We start from the raw sequence: 15420 nt of genomic DNA on the forward strand, positions 1-15420 counted from the left end.
TGAATTACTTTTTAAACATAAAATGCAATTTTAACACTTAACAACAAACAGGTAACAGTTAGCACTTAATTAAAAGAATAGTTCACCCAAAAATTTTAATTAGCACATGATTTACTCACCCTCAAGTCATCCTAGGTGTATCTGACATTCTTCTTTCAGACGAATACAATCAGAGTTCAATTAAAAAATGTCCTGGCTCTTCCAAGCTTTATAACGACAGTGAAATGCTGTTTCTTTTTTGAAGTCCATAAAAGTGCAAACGAAATCCCATTCAAAGTCTGCAAGGTTTCGCAGAAGTGAGGACACCTGTAGGCTTACAGTGGTGTTCTTGTTTTGCACAACTTGGCCAGTTTTCTTTGAAGTTACTTGTCCTTTCTTTGTTTTTGATCCACGTTCAGGATTGATGTCAAGAAAGCGTCTAAAAGGCAGAAAAAAACAACAATTAAATATTATTAACTGAGTGTATATATTTTGACAAAGAGAGACAGCACAAAAGCTGTCTAAAACTGAACATAAAAAAAAAAAAATGCAATGTAGGATGTTGTGAAAAAAAAAAATGCAATGTTGGATGTTGTGAAAAAAAAAAATGCAATGTTGGATGTTGTGATCAATAACTGATATTTTTTCTGCCCTGGTAAAATACATCAACTCAATGTGTCTGTTTACATGCGCACTGTCAACTAACTAAATTTTTGGAAGTGGGGTTGCCAGATTTAAAGTTTTATTCTACAACTTTTGTCTACTCATCACCCAGCTCATTAACAATATCATCCCCTCATCTGGTGCCATCAGAGTATCAGTGGAAAGGCAGTCTTTAGACTTTCCGTTTATATAGAGCACACACTGCCAGAATCCAGCCCAAACCTTTGTGACAGAAATAATTTAACTTAATTGCAAGCCTTGCAATGTTTATTGCATATATGACAACATGATTTACCAGACTAAAATGCATGTTTGCACCCAAAAATTTAAATTCTGTCATTATTACTCACCCTCAAGACTTTTGTTCATCTTCGGGACACAAATGAAGATATTTTTGATGAAATCTGATAGTTTTGTCCTTCCATTGATATCAATATCATTGCAACTGTCAAAGCCCAGAAAAGTGGTAAAAACATTGGTAAATATATAGCTACAGTGGTTCAACCTAAATATTATGATGCAGGGTTTCTGCACATTTTTTAAAGTCAAATTTAAGGCTTTTTAAGACCCGAAGAAATCAAAATTAATACCATGCATTAGGGGTGTGCAATATTGACAAAATGTCTCGATCGATATTTTCAAAGTTTTCTTGATAATAATTAGATAACATTTTACTGATTGTGTTTCTGTGCTTGGTGCCATGGCTTGTTTAGGCCTGTTGACAGCTGACTGACAAAGATATTCATATTTTTCATATTCTATGCAGTGGTCAGTTTACAGCAGTGACAGAAATTAACATTTTTTATTAAGGGGTAATATTTGCCACCTTAAATTGATTTCAAGGGGCATTTTCATTCAAGGGGCATCCTCCAGCTTTCCTCCACTATCCTGGTGAACTTCTATCGCTGTGCAATAGAAAGCATCCTGACCAACTGTGCTACAGTGTGGTATGGGAGCTGTTCTGTTGCAGAGCGCAAGGCACTGCAGCGGGTGGTGAAAACCGCCCAGCGCATCACTGGGACTCCACTACCTGCCATCGAGCACATCCAGAGGAAACGCTGTCTGCATCGAGCTCGCAGCATCCTTAAGGACTCCTCTCACCCAGCCCACAGACTGTTTTCTCTCCTGCCTTCCGGCAGGCGTTTCAGGTGCCTCCGGACCAGGACCAGCAGACTAAAGAACAGTTTTTTCCCCAGAGCTGTCTCTTTATTAAACTCTAACCCTCATTGATCCCACTCCCCTTATATACTGATTGACTCTCCTCTCCCTCCTCACACCTGCCTCCATTTTGTTACTTGCAATACTATAATGTTCATTTGCACTGCTGACTGTTATTACAGTAACAACTGTTTACATATGCATCTTGCACTACTACCTTGACTGGAATATGCTCATTTGCACTGCCGACTGTTTATTTACAGTACCGACTGTTATATATACATTGCAATATCGTACCTTAACTGTAATATGCAATTACTTTCCACTGCACTCACTCGGATAGCTTCTGTCCAAACTTTATTTGCACTACTTTAAATCCATTGTTATACTGCTCATTAGCCTAACTTATACATATATCTATTTGTAAAATTCTGTTTATAGTAATAGCCATCTGTATATTATGCTCACATTCTGTTTATAGTAACAGCCATCTGTATATATATTCATAGTACATATCTATCTGTAAAATTATGTTTATAGTAACAGCCATCTGTATATTATATTCAGTACATATCTATCTGTAAACATTCTGTTATAGTAATAGCCATCTGTATATTATTATATTCAGTACATATCTAGCTGTAAATTCTGTTCACAGTAATAGTTATCTGTATATTATATTCATAGGACAATCTATCTGTAAATTTTTGTTTATAATAGTATTCAACTCTATATTTATTCAGTACATATCCATGTTCTGCACTTATGAACCACTGTATATCCTGCACTTGCTGCTATTGCACTTCTGGTTAGACCTAAACTGCATTTCGTTGCCTTGTACCTGTACTTGTGTAATGACAATAAAGTTGAATCTAATCTAATCTAATCTAATTTTCACCTATATACGGACATTTGTAGATGTTTCAACAAGATCTTTTACATCTACTGCAGTCAGATTCACCCGTGTTCACTCTGAAGGAATCACTCACATGGCTGGGCACTTGTATGACACATCAAGGATGTTAAGAGGCTAAAAGCAGGTTTAAAACTTGAAGTCAACAGGGTGCAAATTTTAAAAAGAGGATAACACGGTGTAGGCAACACCGATTTTTGTCGTTGTTCTCTGTATTGACAGCACTCCAAATTTACAAAAAAAATGAGCTCAATGTTAAAATTGACCGGAGTTCTCCTTTAAGGTTGCACTAGTTACATGGATTATTTAAACAATGTTTTTACTAGCTTTCTGGGCCTTAAAAGTTGCAAAGACGTTGCTGTCTATGGGTGGTTCAGAAACAGGGGTGCAAACACATGTATGGTCAAAAAAGAGAGAGGTAATCGAAGCCCTCGTCCCGCGGCAAATATCCAGATACTACATTGCCACCATCCCCAACCCACCCCTATAGGCACATATAAATGAAATTTAGAAAAACTATCTTGCACTTCTTCTTCTTGCTTTACTGCTACTTCCTGAAAACAATTTCACCTGATGATTTGAATAGCTCTTTTTGTAAAGAATTAATAATTCTAGGATGATTGGGGTAATTGTGTAGGGTAGGCCTAGTGCATCTGCATAGAAACTAATAAACAAAATACAAATATAAATACAATAAAACACAAATACACGAGAAATAAAGCAGTACTTTATGTTTTTCAGGTAAATTAACTGTATTAAGTATTAATACAGTTTATCTTTAGACAAAACGTGATTAAGCTCTTTCTCTTTTGTTGTTTGATTAACTTTGGTGACACAAACAGCTGCAGGTGTATTGGGTGCTGTCCCTTTAAGACGAATGCACGTATCTAATACCGGTAATGACACGCATCCGTTTTATTTTGACTGCGTTTACGGGGAAACTCGTTGAGACGGACACTGGCTTATTTTTTCGTGCACATGTTTGTTCAAACACAAATAGATAAGAAAGAAAAGGGAATTCGGTGTTCACGAACTTCACGTGCTGTCTGCGACTGAGTGGCTCTGTGCGCCGACAGACCATCTACATTTGGATGTTAAACATAATATATATAGCCTGATACAGCAAAGACAACGTCGGCAGTATTGACGGCAAAATAGGCTACAGAATATTTCGTTCTGTAGGCCTATTGACAGGGGCAATATTTGAAAATCGATAATTAGGCCTATTTTTTAAATTGCAATTATATATGCATTTGTCAAAACCGAGAGACTTTCAAGCATCAAAATGTAATTTATTAATATGTATTTGCGCCTTCTATTTTGTCTGAAAACTTCCAACACTCTTGCGTGTCGCGTGAAAAATAGGCGTCGGTTACGGTTCTATTTCTAGCATGCGGTTTCGGCGCGGCTCGAGAAGTGTGTGTGTCACGCAGGCATTGTGCTCTAACACAAGCTCTAACCAGTTAACATGAGAGCCGACATAAAAACGGACACTCCACGCCACGCAGAGAGAAATGTGATGCAGTGGCAGATCCAGAGTGAGACAGAAACACTAGTGGTTCACGCTTGCGCACATACTGCTGGTTTGGCGCGCAGTGTTCTGATTCGCTTATTTCCTATTTACTTGTTGGTGGACGCAATCCAGAATTACTGTTGGTTAAATTATAATCAGACCCTCTCAACCCCCATCCCCCCTCCCCTCCTTAAAAAAAAACTCTTCGGATCTGCACGATTCACACAAGTCACCCAAACTGACGTGAAAAAAGCGGGAGGCGCCGAAAAGCGCGCTGTTTGCACCCCTGCAGAAACCTCTCAGATTTCATCAAAAATATCTTAATTTGTGTTCTGAAGATGAACGAAGGTCTTACAGGTTTGGAACGACATGAGGGTGAGTAATTAATGACAGAATTTTCACTAATCCTTCAACTGAAAACAACTTGCACTGACATATCTTAAAATATATGACTGCCACTGTTTTATCTCAAGATGCACACCAGTAATGTTTTTTTTTTTTTTTATGATACATTATTATAAAATCTGCTTAAATACCCTAATTTTATTAAGGCCTAGACCTGGCTTAAGCTAAGCCCTGTATGGAAACCAGGGCCATATTGTTCATACCAGTAGTCAACATAATAAATACTGTCAAGTCAAGGTTAGTGACACAATTCAGTCTAATATATGTATATGTATATATGTATATATGTATATGTATATGTATATATATATATATATATATATATGAATGGCAAATATGCCAATGACTAACCTCTGAACAAACTCAAGGTGCTGCCTCTTCCTGGTACTGCAAGCTGAAGTTATAGGAGGAGGCAAACAGCGCTGCCAGGCCAGTGATGAAGAGCCTGTGATCCTTCACACACACCTTGACCTTCCAAACTTAATATCCAGCACTGGTTGCTTAGAGATTGACCTGTAATGGAATAAAAAAAAATAAAGAATAAATAAATAATATTAATAATTAAAATAACTACTGTGGGTTCCACTGTGGTTCGATGTAGTTGTCTATTCATAGTTCTATGAATTACATTTTTCAACTAAAAATTAAAATTGGTTAGAATGCTAAAATGCACTGGCATATAATTTTGTTTGTTTTAAGCATAAACTCACTTAATTTTGACTTATTCTTTAAGAAAACAAGACAATTTTTACGTGTCTATTAAATGCTTCTTCATGTAAGAATTGTAGATATCTGGACTGGAAACAAAATAAAAACACTAATTAAGAAAAACATATTTTGCAGTGGGGTGAGTAAATGATGGCTTTTCATTTTAGGTTTCATCTACCCCTTTAATGTTTACATACCAGGAAATAAGTCGTGGACTTTCTGGCAAATGTAGATTGCTGGACATCAGCGATGCAAATTCCTAAAACAATTTTTAAAAAGGACAGCACAACCTTGATCAACAGAACCAAAACATAAAACATATTACAAATTAATGAGATTTGCTGAATAATCTCTACTTATCTGCTTGAAGGATAACACCGTCTAACTTCTTTGAATTAGGGAGTAGTTGTATGGGATGGCAATCAGGAATAGGCCTACTACATTTGAAAACAGCATTAGGAACATGGATTTTCATGTGCTAGCGAAATTCTGACAACGATTCAAAAGCACGATCACAGAACTGACAGAATTTGACAGCATTTTTTTTTTTACCACATAGACTATAACTGTAACACTACTTAAAAGCACTTACATTAACAATGGCCATCAGATTACAAAGCCTAAAACGAAAAAAATATATATCAAATGCACGTCATGCAAATAGCATGGTAAAGGTTGCCTATTATATGAAATGTCGAAGTTAACGTTACTTGGTAAACAGGTGGAACAGAGTCAGTGAATTGCTTGCGCGGCCACGTTAAACCGCGTTCGCAAAATCAAACCAAATACGTGAAAACAATGTAGAAACGCAAAAAAAAAAAATATATATATATATATATATATATATATATATTGGCTTACCGTATCACTCAGTTGGACAATTCTCCATCTTCTCAAACTCTAAATCCCACTTATCGTCACGCGCAGGTTAGATTATTCAATGACAAATTCTTCCATCCGTCTTCAGGTAGCTGCTACCGTTAACGTCGTCCTTTTTCTGCTGCGTCACAGGCAACTAATGTTTGAAACACGAACCGAACCGAACCTCAAAAAAGCATTAAAATTGCTCACAGATTCGCAGACATTGTTTATCTTGATAACAGGAATGATTATTTGTTCAGTTGAATCCCGCTGACAAAACGAGTTTGCCTGTTGTAGCTGCCTAACGTTACTGTCTGCTGCTGCTCGCATGACGCGTCACATTTGAACTGAATTGAGCGCGAAAGAAATCAATCCCACAATGCAATGACTTTTCAGTCAGTATGATGGTAACGAATTTATCAGGACGAAAACAGAAATGTGCTGTATATTTACAGCTGTTCTGTAAAAGATACATCTTAATACTGTATTATGGAAATACAGTACAATTCTGTAAGAAATTCGTTATAAATTTACAGTAAAGGGTTACAGTGTATGTTTACATACATTTATTAATTAAATATGTTGAAAACAAATATGTATGTCACATATTTATAATTAATGTTGTCCATATATGCGAGAAACCAATACTATACTGTAATATATGCAGATATATGGTATCATATATGGATGAACTCAAATATTTTCTTCACATGTTTGGACACATAAATGTTCATATATGTTGCAGGCATATATTGTGTTCTCAGATAAGTCAAATATATGTATAGATATATGTTGCAGGCATATATTGTGTTCTCAGATAAGTCAAATATATGTATAGATATATGTTGCAGGCATATATTGTGTTCTCAGATAAGTCAAATATATGTAGATATATGTTGCAGTCATATATTGTGTTCTCAGATAAGTCAAATATATGTATAGATATATGTTGCAGGCATATATTGTGTTCTCAGATAAGTCAAATATATGTATAGATATTTGTTGCAGGCATATATTGTGTTCTCAGATAAGTCAAATATATGTAGATATATGTTGCAGTCATATATTGTGTTCTCAGATAAGTCAAATATATGTAGAGATATATGTTGCAGTCATATATTGTGTTCTCAGATAAGTCAAATATATGTATAGATATATGTTGCAGGCATATATTGTGTTCTCATATAAGTCAAATATATGTATAGATATATGTCATGCTATTTAAAATATAAGTACATATATGGCCATATATTACATTTTTGTATGGGGTGGGATACAATAGCCTGCTCAGATCTTTTGTTGTCACTTTGCTAAACTCCCTCCCCTAGTCTACCATTTATGAAAACTAAGCTACTGTACAACAACAGTTTATTCATTTACAGTTTATTTATCTGGAACTGAAATGAAAACCATGATCATGTTAACATTTACATATAAATAGTCATAAGCACTGCTGGGATTGATTGATTGATTGATTGATTGATTGATTGATTGATTGATTGATTGATTGATTGATTGATTGATTGATTGATTGATTGATTGATTGATTGATTGATTGATTGATTGATTGATTGGAGAAAAAATACTTTTCAGCAAGGACAAATTAAATTGATCAAAAGTGGCAGTAAAGATATTACAAAAGATGTATATTTCAAATTGTTCTTTTGAACTTTGTTTATTAAAGAAATGTAAAAATGTTAAAAAAAATGTATCACACAGTTTCCACAAATATATTAAAGGGGAACTGAAACGAACAAAATATAATTCGATAACATGTTGGCTATTAAAATTGTAAACAAATTAATTCAAAAATGATATTAAAAACAAAACATATATGAAGCTTTTCCCAATACTGAAATTTACATTTGTTGTTATCAGAGCACAGCCGTGTTCGATGAGTCACTGGCATTGTACCACTGTAGGCTACTAATGTTATGTCAGGCTATTCTACTGTTACTCTGACTGAACTGGCTGATTTTGACAGTAAGGACAGAGAACTGTACAAGTTACCACTAAAAACAGCATTTAAGTAAGAAATTGAATCATCAAATGAAATAATAAAACTGCATATTCTTCACTGTATGAATGAAACGTATACTGATTCTGATATAGACTGCTGTCACTTTAAGAACTACAGTAATGCAGGGATCTAGAATATACTGATACACATACACGATTTCTTACAGATGTTTGAAAATAACTTAAGACAAAACCAACTGTTTATGTGAAGCTAGTGTTTTTGATACTTTAAATGCAATAAGACGATAAAGAGAATTTAGTTTAGTTCACACGCTGTACAGCTGGCTGTCTGTGCGTTGTGTTTAGGCGTGTGTGCTAGTCAAATTTAAACTGGCAAGACGCGCTGCCGCGTCTCTCATACACAGTTTGAAAGCTGCTGAAATCACAGTAACAACTATCTTGCAGGTGTCGTCGATGGATATTCCTTATATTGAATAGCATCCTCGATGTCGGATTAATTTGGCAAGGTGATCTACGGTGAAGGTAAACATCACGATAACAACTAAGGGGTGAGTGGAACTTGTTTACAGGACCCGCCGTGGTCACATTTATGCCATAGTCATTTTGCAAACAGGTTATTCGGTCCTTGATGGCATCAGATGTGTTATATTGGCTTGTTGGAAAGATCACAATTTTTTAACATGCTCTTGAGATGCCATTTTGGTAGCCTATCATGCCAGTGACGTCACGGACCGTTGAAGCTCAAGATGGCTGCGCTCTAGTAACAAAACAACAAACTAACATCACTGGTTTCCCCCCTTGTAACTACTTTAGCAGTTTTAAGTGTCCAACCACAATTAACAATGATAACACGTGTTATATCACCTTTACTTCCTATTTCGTTTCAGTTCTCCTTTAAGCAGCGCCACTGTTTTCAGCATTGATAATTTAAATGTTTCTTGAGCATAAAATCAACATATTAGAATGATTTCTGAAGGATCATGTTGCACTGAAGACTGAAAACTCAGCTTTGTCATCACAGGAATAAATGACATTTTAAACTGTAATAATATTTCACAACGTTACTGTTTTTACTGTATTTTTGATCAAATAAATGGTGCATTGGTGAGCAAAAGAGATTGCTTTTAAAGAACATTTAAAAAATCTAACACACCCCAAACTTTTGACTGACAGCAAAGTTAAATTATCACATTAAATATTATAAGAAACAACCAATGTTACATTATTACTTTTGAATGTAACATTTAAAGTTACTTTTGCGTCACTTCAACATACAAGTATACCACAAAAAAAAAGCTTTTATTAATGCAACAGAGTTTACTTCAACAGGAATCACAGAAAACAAAATTTTTGACAAAAATGGTCTCAATACTTACAGTATGTACATCATAAGTGGACTTCAAGGTAAAACATATCTCCAAAAGTGTCAAATATGGCTCTTTTTCAGCACATTATTTGTACGCTGAAATGATTTGTGCTGTGTGGCATTAAGTGAACATCTAAAGCTCAGCATGGAGTTTGTTCACAGTGTTCTAGGCGGGTTGCAGGGGTTGTGAGTGTAAGCAAGAGCTTTTTTTTGCATTCTTTGCTTTCTGTGATCCGTTATGTTGCGTATTTTATGGTTTGATGTAGCATAACATTTGGAGGGGTAGATCGCTGGCTGTCTGATTAGGTTAATTCAGTCTCCGCGGGTTCCGGCTCTTTTGCAGCGTAGAGTTGGATTTGCAGTAATTCCTTCTCACCCCCTCATGACTATATGCCTTGCTGGAGATCGAATAACACATGAAACATTTAGAGAAACAGACAGCACAAACACACTCTCTCTCTTCAAACACAACCAGAAGCTGTTGAATTTCTTATATGGAGCTTGTGTTAAGATTTGGTGCAGTAGCAGAAACAGAGAGAAAAAATAATTCCTCTACTGATGATTAAGAGTTTTGTGAGAAGAAGGTTTGCTTTGGGGAAACTTATTTACTATAAAACTAGAGTCTGCGTGAACATAATGAGCATGTGAAAGTATTAACATGTTGTCCGGATTTGTGTGTACTCTACATATGCGCATTAAAAAACATAAAAACTTCGACTTAAATGCAGCCAAACTCACAGTTTTTGAACATTCAAGCATGAAAACATATTCCAGTAGACCCCAAAAACAAAATAAAGACTAAAAGGGCATAATATGGCCTCCTCACTTTTAAATTCAATAATTTAAACTAATTTATTTTGTAGTATTTGAACAAACTGTTATTTTACTCATAAAGTTGGCAAAATAGCAGCCACTCTAATTAGGAGCAATGAGAAAATGAGTTAGGAAAATACATTTCTCACTGGATAAGTTAGCAGTAGGTCATTTGCTTTGAAATCATTAGCGAGGTTGTGAAAAAACTCAAATGTGTTTGATTCAAGTTTGGGATTTAAATTACAAAGTACATCTGTGAAGCACAAATTTACCTGACCTTCTCAGAGAAAACTAGTTCTAACTGAACAGGGCACAACAACAACAACAAAAAGGTAATTCTGTTATGAAGGTTGAACTCGATGTTGGGTTGACTAACTTAAGTATTGAGCTGTGGAAACTGGTTGGAAGATAGGACCCCTATTTTATATCAATATGAAGGTCTCTTTAGCTTTATTGAGTCAATAAAGGAGACCTTAAACATGTCCTGTAGGGGTTTGCCTGAAATGGTGGTGGTATTTGCCTGTTTCGTTCAACATTTCATGTAGAATGAAGCTAAAACTTCGGTCAACTAAAACTTTCTTTGACCAGCTTTCTTTGCCAGTTTTCATCATATCACGACCACTGCAGTGTCCGAAGAAATTTCGCATGCTCAAAGCTGCGGCTTAAAGGGTTAGTTTACCCTAAAATGAAAATTCTGTCATTAATTACTCACCCTCATATTGTTCCAAACCCGTAAGACCTTAGCCTGGCAAGCCAGACCTGGCAGACAACTCACCAGACAACTCACCTTAGACACGGCTCAATCCAAGGGGCGGGATAAACGGCTGTCTTTCAAATTCCCTCTGCACGCAATAGGACAGCGCTTCAACCAACCAGAGCATTTTCCCAACAGCGGAGCTAACTTTAGTTGATAGATTCAACTTTTGCCATATCTGGCCGACAAAACTACGAACACATCTTCCTTTTTTAAGAATGACTTAAGTGCCGTTCTTTGCTCTTTTCTCAAAGAAAAACTTAACTCCAAGTCCTCCAGAGTCGCGGCCAAAGCCGATTCGAAAGACTGTTCGCCAGCAGTAGCCATTCTTTGTTTTCAAGTAGCAGGGAACCGTCACAACTCTGTCGTCATTATGTTAAGCCCGCCCCGCCTACTCTATACACGACGTGATTGGCCTGACCCAATTTAGGTTTTTCCAGCACGAAAGTCAACGGAGAGTTGCTAGACTACCCTGGCTGCAAAATACATTTTGCTGCCGCTAGGGTGCGTCTAGATTTCTAGGCTAGTAAGACCTTATTTCATCCTTGGAACACAAATTAATATACTTTTTCCGGAAATCCGAGAGCTTTCTGGCCCCCTATAGACAGCAATGTCATAACTACTTTCAAGGCCCAAGGTAGTAAAGACATCATTAAAATAGTGACTACAGTGGTTCAACCATAACAAGCGAAAATAACTTTAGTGTGCAAAGAAACAAATAAATAACGACTTTATTCAACCATTTCTTCTATTTTTGTCACTTCATAACATTAAGGTTGAACTACTGTAATCACGTGAACTATTTTAACAATGTCTTTACTACCTTTCTGGGCTTTGAAAGTGGTTATGATGTTGCTTTCTGGGGGGTCAGAAATAGGGCTGGGACAATAAATCGATGCATCGTGATTCCGGGATCGATTCTGAGATTTTTGGTATGCATCGCGATTCTTTCTTCAGGCTAGTTTTTAACCACACGCTCAAATGCTCACGAAGAAGAGCGCCGAAGACTGCTTGTGCATTCGGCTGTGTGCGAGATGAGTGACTCAGAATGCTTTTATGACAGGAAATTAATGTAAACACAGCCCACCTCGAATATCCTTCTAATTTGTTTTTCGAACTTTATCAAAGATTATTTTATGGAAGATTCAAGCAGTGTGTGTAAGGAATTGGAAGCAAGCAGAGTACGTCTGTTTCTAAAGCCTGCAGCATCGTCTGCTGTTCAAAACTAAGCTCAGAATCGATTGGAAAGAGAATCGCGATGCATACTGAAAATCTCAAAATGAATCCAGAATCGTTTGAAGAATCGCGATGCATGGATTTATTGTCCCAGCCCTAGTCAGAAAGCTCTCGGATTTAATCGAAAATATCTTCATTTGTGTTTCGATGATAAACAAAAGTCTTAAGGGTTTGGAACGACATGAGGGTGAGTAATTAAACACAGATTTTCCATTTTTGGGTGAACTAACCCTTTTAGCCATATCACAATTTCGGTTTTATTTCAATTAATCGTGCAGCACTACTTTATTTATTGATTCTGACATCTTCAGATGGTTTTGAAGAGAGGATGTGTGGTTGAAGGGATGGAGACGGTCCCAATTCCTTGATCTGAAATCAGCAAGTTTTATTATCACTTACAACACCTTTTAAAGTTGAATTATCAAAATGCTCCAATGAAATCACTATTTCTTCGGCAAAGAGAGTCATGTAAAAAAAAGAAGAAAAAGATTACTGATTATAAAAGCGTATAGCTGCATTAGGCTAAACATTTACGTTTACACTGGACCATCTGGAGAGGTGAAATGAAGGTTTAAAAGAAGATGATGTTTTCAGTCTGCCTGCAGATCTACAGCACACAATAAAAAAGTTACTGTCCCTTGTATCATCTTTTCTTGAAGATTCTTGACTGATCTTAATTCTACCCATTGTATTTTTAAGCACATGATAACAAACTGAAAAATCACCAAATCTAAGCAAATCATTAAATAAGTATAGTTTCGCATTCCCTCCCGGATTTCTTTTAAACTTTAAAACCTGTTCATTATCAGTATAGAATACACTTGAAAGGACTCTGTGGAGACATTGATTTCTGCCCGTGGCACTGTAGTGTGTAAACTTTCTTACAGGCCCAGGAAAACAACCACATCTTTTTTGTGTGTTCTTTAACCTAGTAAAATATTTATTCCTAGGTCTGCTAGTCTTCTCCTTGAAACAAATGCCTGTTTACAACCTTCTAAAAGTAGTACCTCCTAAAAAGGGTGTCTGGAGGGCGGCTTAAAGTCCATCAATCTCCAGGCAGATGATGAAAAGTCCTGTTGATGTTCATTACACTTTTGTGTGGGGCGCTTGGCTTTCTCATGACATCGTAGATTCACAGCTCAAGATGGGCGAGCAGAAGTAATAACTGACAAAATGTCAAACTTCACCCGATACAACAGATGACTCGAGGCTGTCAGCCCGCACAGAGAAGCGATCGATTGTTTAGAGGTTGAAGCCAAATCTTGGTCCTGGTCCACTCCGGCCTCGTTTGGCACCGTGCCTCACATTGATCAGATCCATCTTGAAAATGAGTGTCTGAAGAGTAACGCGGTAATAAACACTTTAGGAATTGAATGTGAAACACGAAAGGGAGGATGGATGAAGAGTGTTATTGGCTCCTGTGAAGATGTAGAAGTTCTTGTGAGGGAATGCCGTAGATCAGCCGTCTCCTTTACTTTAAACAATGGTGTGGTATGAGAAAGGTTTTTTTTTTTTTTGGTTCCACTTTGGGTTTATCTATCCATTTATCTATCAATCATCTGTCTGTCCGTGTCTCTTTCTGACTAGCATGTCTTTCTTTCTTTCTTTCTTTCTTTCTTTCTTTCTTTCTTTCTTTGGTTACACTTCGGGTTTATCTATTTATCTATCTCTATCTGTATCTCTATCTGCCTGTCTGCCTGACTAGTTGTTTGCCTTTCTTTATCTATCTATCTATCTATCTATCTATCTATCTATCTATCTATCTATCTATCTATCTATCTATCTATCTATCTATCTATCTGTCTGTGTCTCTTTCTGACTTGATGTATGTCTTTCTTGTTTTTTTTGGTTACACTTCGGATTTATCTCTCTCAATCCGTCTGTCTGTCTATCTATCTACCTACCTATCTATATATCTAATCTATCTATAATAATACTATATTGTTATTCAGATATTAAAAACCAAAATGCAGATTTTTTTTATTATCTATTTATGTAGCTGTATCTATTTATCTATCTATCTGTCTGAATAGTCTTATGCCTTTCTGTCTCCCTGTCCGTGTTTCTATCTTTCTGTCTGTCTCTCTGTATCTTGTAAACATTTAAATCAGCAGAAACCACATGGAATCATATGTTTAAGAAAAGCTAAGAAAGTTAACAAACGTTATCTTTCACTCTGGCCCCAAGCCATCGGGACATCCTTATTCTGTAGCTCTGCTTTATGACAACACAACATCTTGAATCTGGCAATGGAGAGATGTACTTTTTCATTTCTCACTGCACCACCTAACCTGCACAAACGTTCTCTCTGCTGCACAGTGACGAGTGAGTCATTTACATGAGATAAACATTGACCCGTCGACTCCTTTAAAATGAGCAGTCATGCCAGCCCTAGCTAATATTCCACTGCCTTAAAACAACGTCTGGAATATTCAGTGAGAAATGCTAAACTTGGATCATTAAGATTTTAACTGTAATAAGTGTGTTCGATCTAACAGAACAGCAGTATAGATAACAAGCTGTTTCGGGTGCTGAGGGAAAGTTACAGCCAGATGAAGGATACAGAGACAGAAGGGAGAAAAGGATAAAAAAGGGAAAAAGAATTGCGAGGCATGGAGGGATGTTCATGACTGCTGTAGTGTGGCTGCAGGGCTCTCTGAGCGATGCCAAGGCCGTGTCGGGTAACACATTCATTTGTCCACATTTCTTACTTCTGTCCCTCTGGATTCCCCATCCTTCTGTTGCTATATTTTTGCAACATTTTTTTGTCGATGTCTCCCAAGAGATCTCTATCACAGAGAAATCTGCAGTCCGACAGTTCACTTGGCATGCTTGAAAAGATGATAAGAGAGCCAAAACAGAAAGAAAGGAAGAGAAAATTTGAGGAGGGAAGGAAAGCTGCTTCCTTCACATGAGTTTTGCCTCAGGGTGAACTGTATGAAATATCGCAAAATCTTATATCTCAATCTCACCCTTCTGTTTTTTTTTTTTTTTTTTTTTTAATTAATGTTTTATGCAGTACTGCAGAGAATGTATATCAACAAGTTTTGGTGTCATCAATGCATCATTTG

The 15420-nt window shown here is 36.5% G+C and overlaps 1 long non-coding RNA gene across 4 annotated transcripts; it reads right to left on the minus strand.

Annotated features, from left to right (window-relative positions):
• Positions 1–214: 214 nt before the first annotated feature.
• On the minus strand, positions 215–6688 carry LOC311301328. Of its 4 annotated transcripts, XR_014629435.1 has the most exons (6): positions 6201–6685; positions 5932–5959; positions 5537–5776; positions 4983–5144; positions 993–1087; positions 215–418 (listed from the first exon to the last, which is right to left on the minus strand). It is a non-coding gene; the product is annotated as an uncharacterized lncRNA (long non-coding RNA). The 4 variants fall into 4 exon arrangements; XR_014629434.1 differs by lacking the exon at positions 993–1087 and having other exon boundaries at positions 5342–5776; positions 6201–6688; XR_014629436.1 differs by lacking the exon at positions 993–1087 and having other exon boundaries at positions 6201–6680.
• Positions 6689–15420: the final 8732 nt, after the last annotated feature.

Source organism: Rutilus rutilus, assembly GCF_951802725.1.
Source record: "Rutilus rutilus genome assembly, chromosome: 12".
NCBI classification, from domain to species: domain Eukaryota; kingdom Metazoa; phylum Chordata; class Actinopteri; order Cypriniformes; family Leuciscidae; genus Rutilus; species Rutilus rutilus.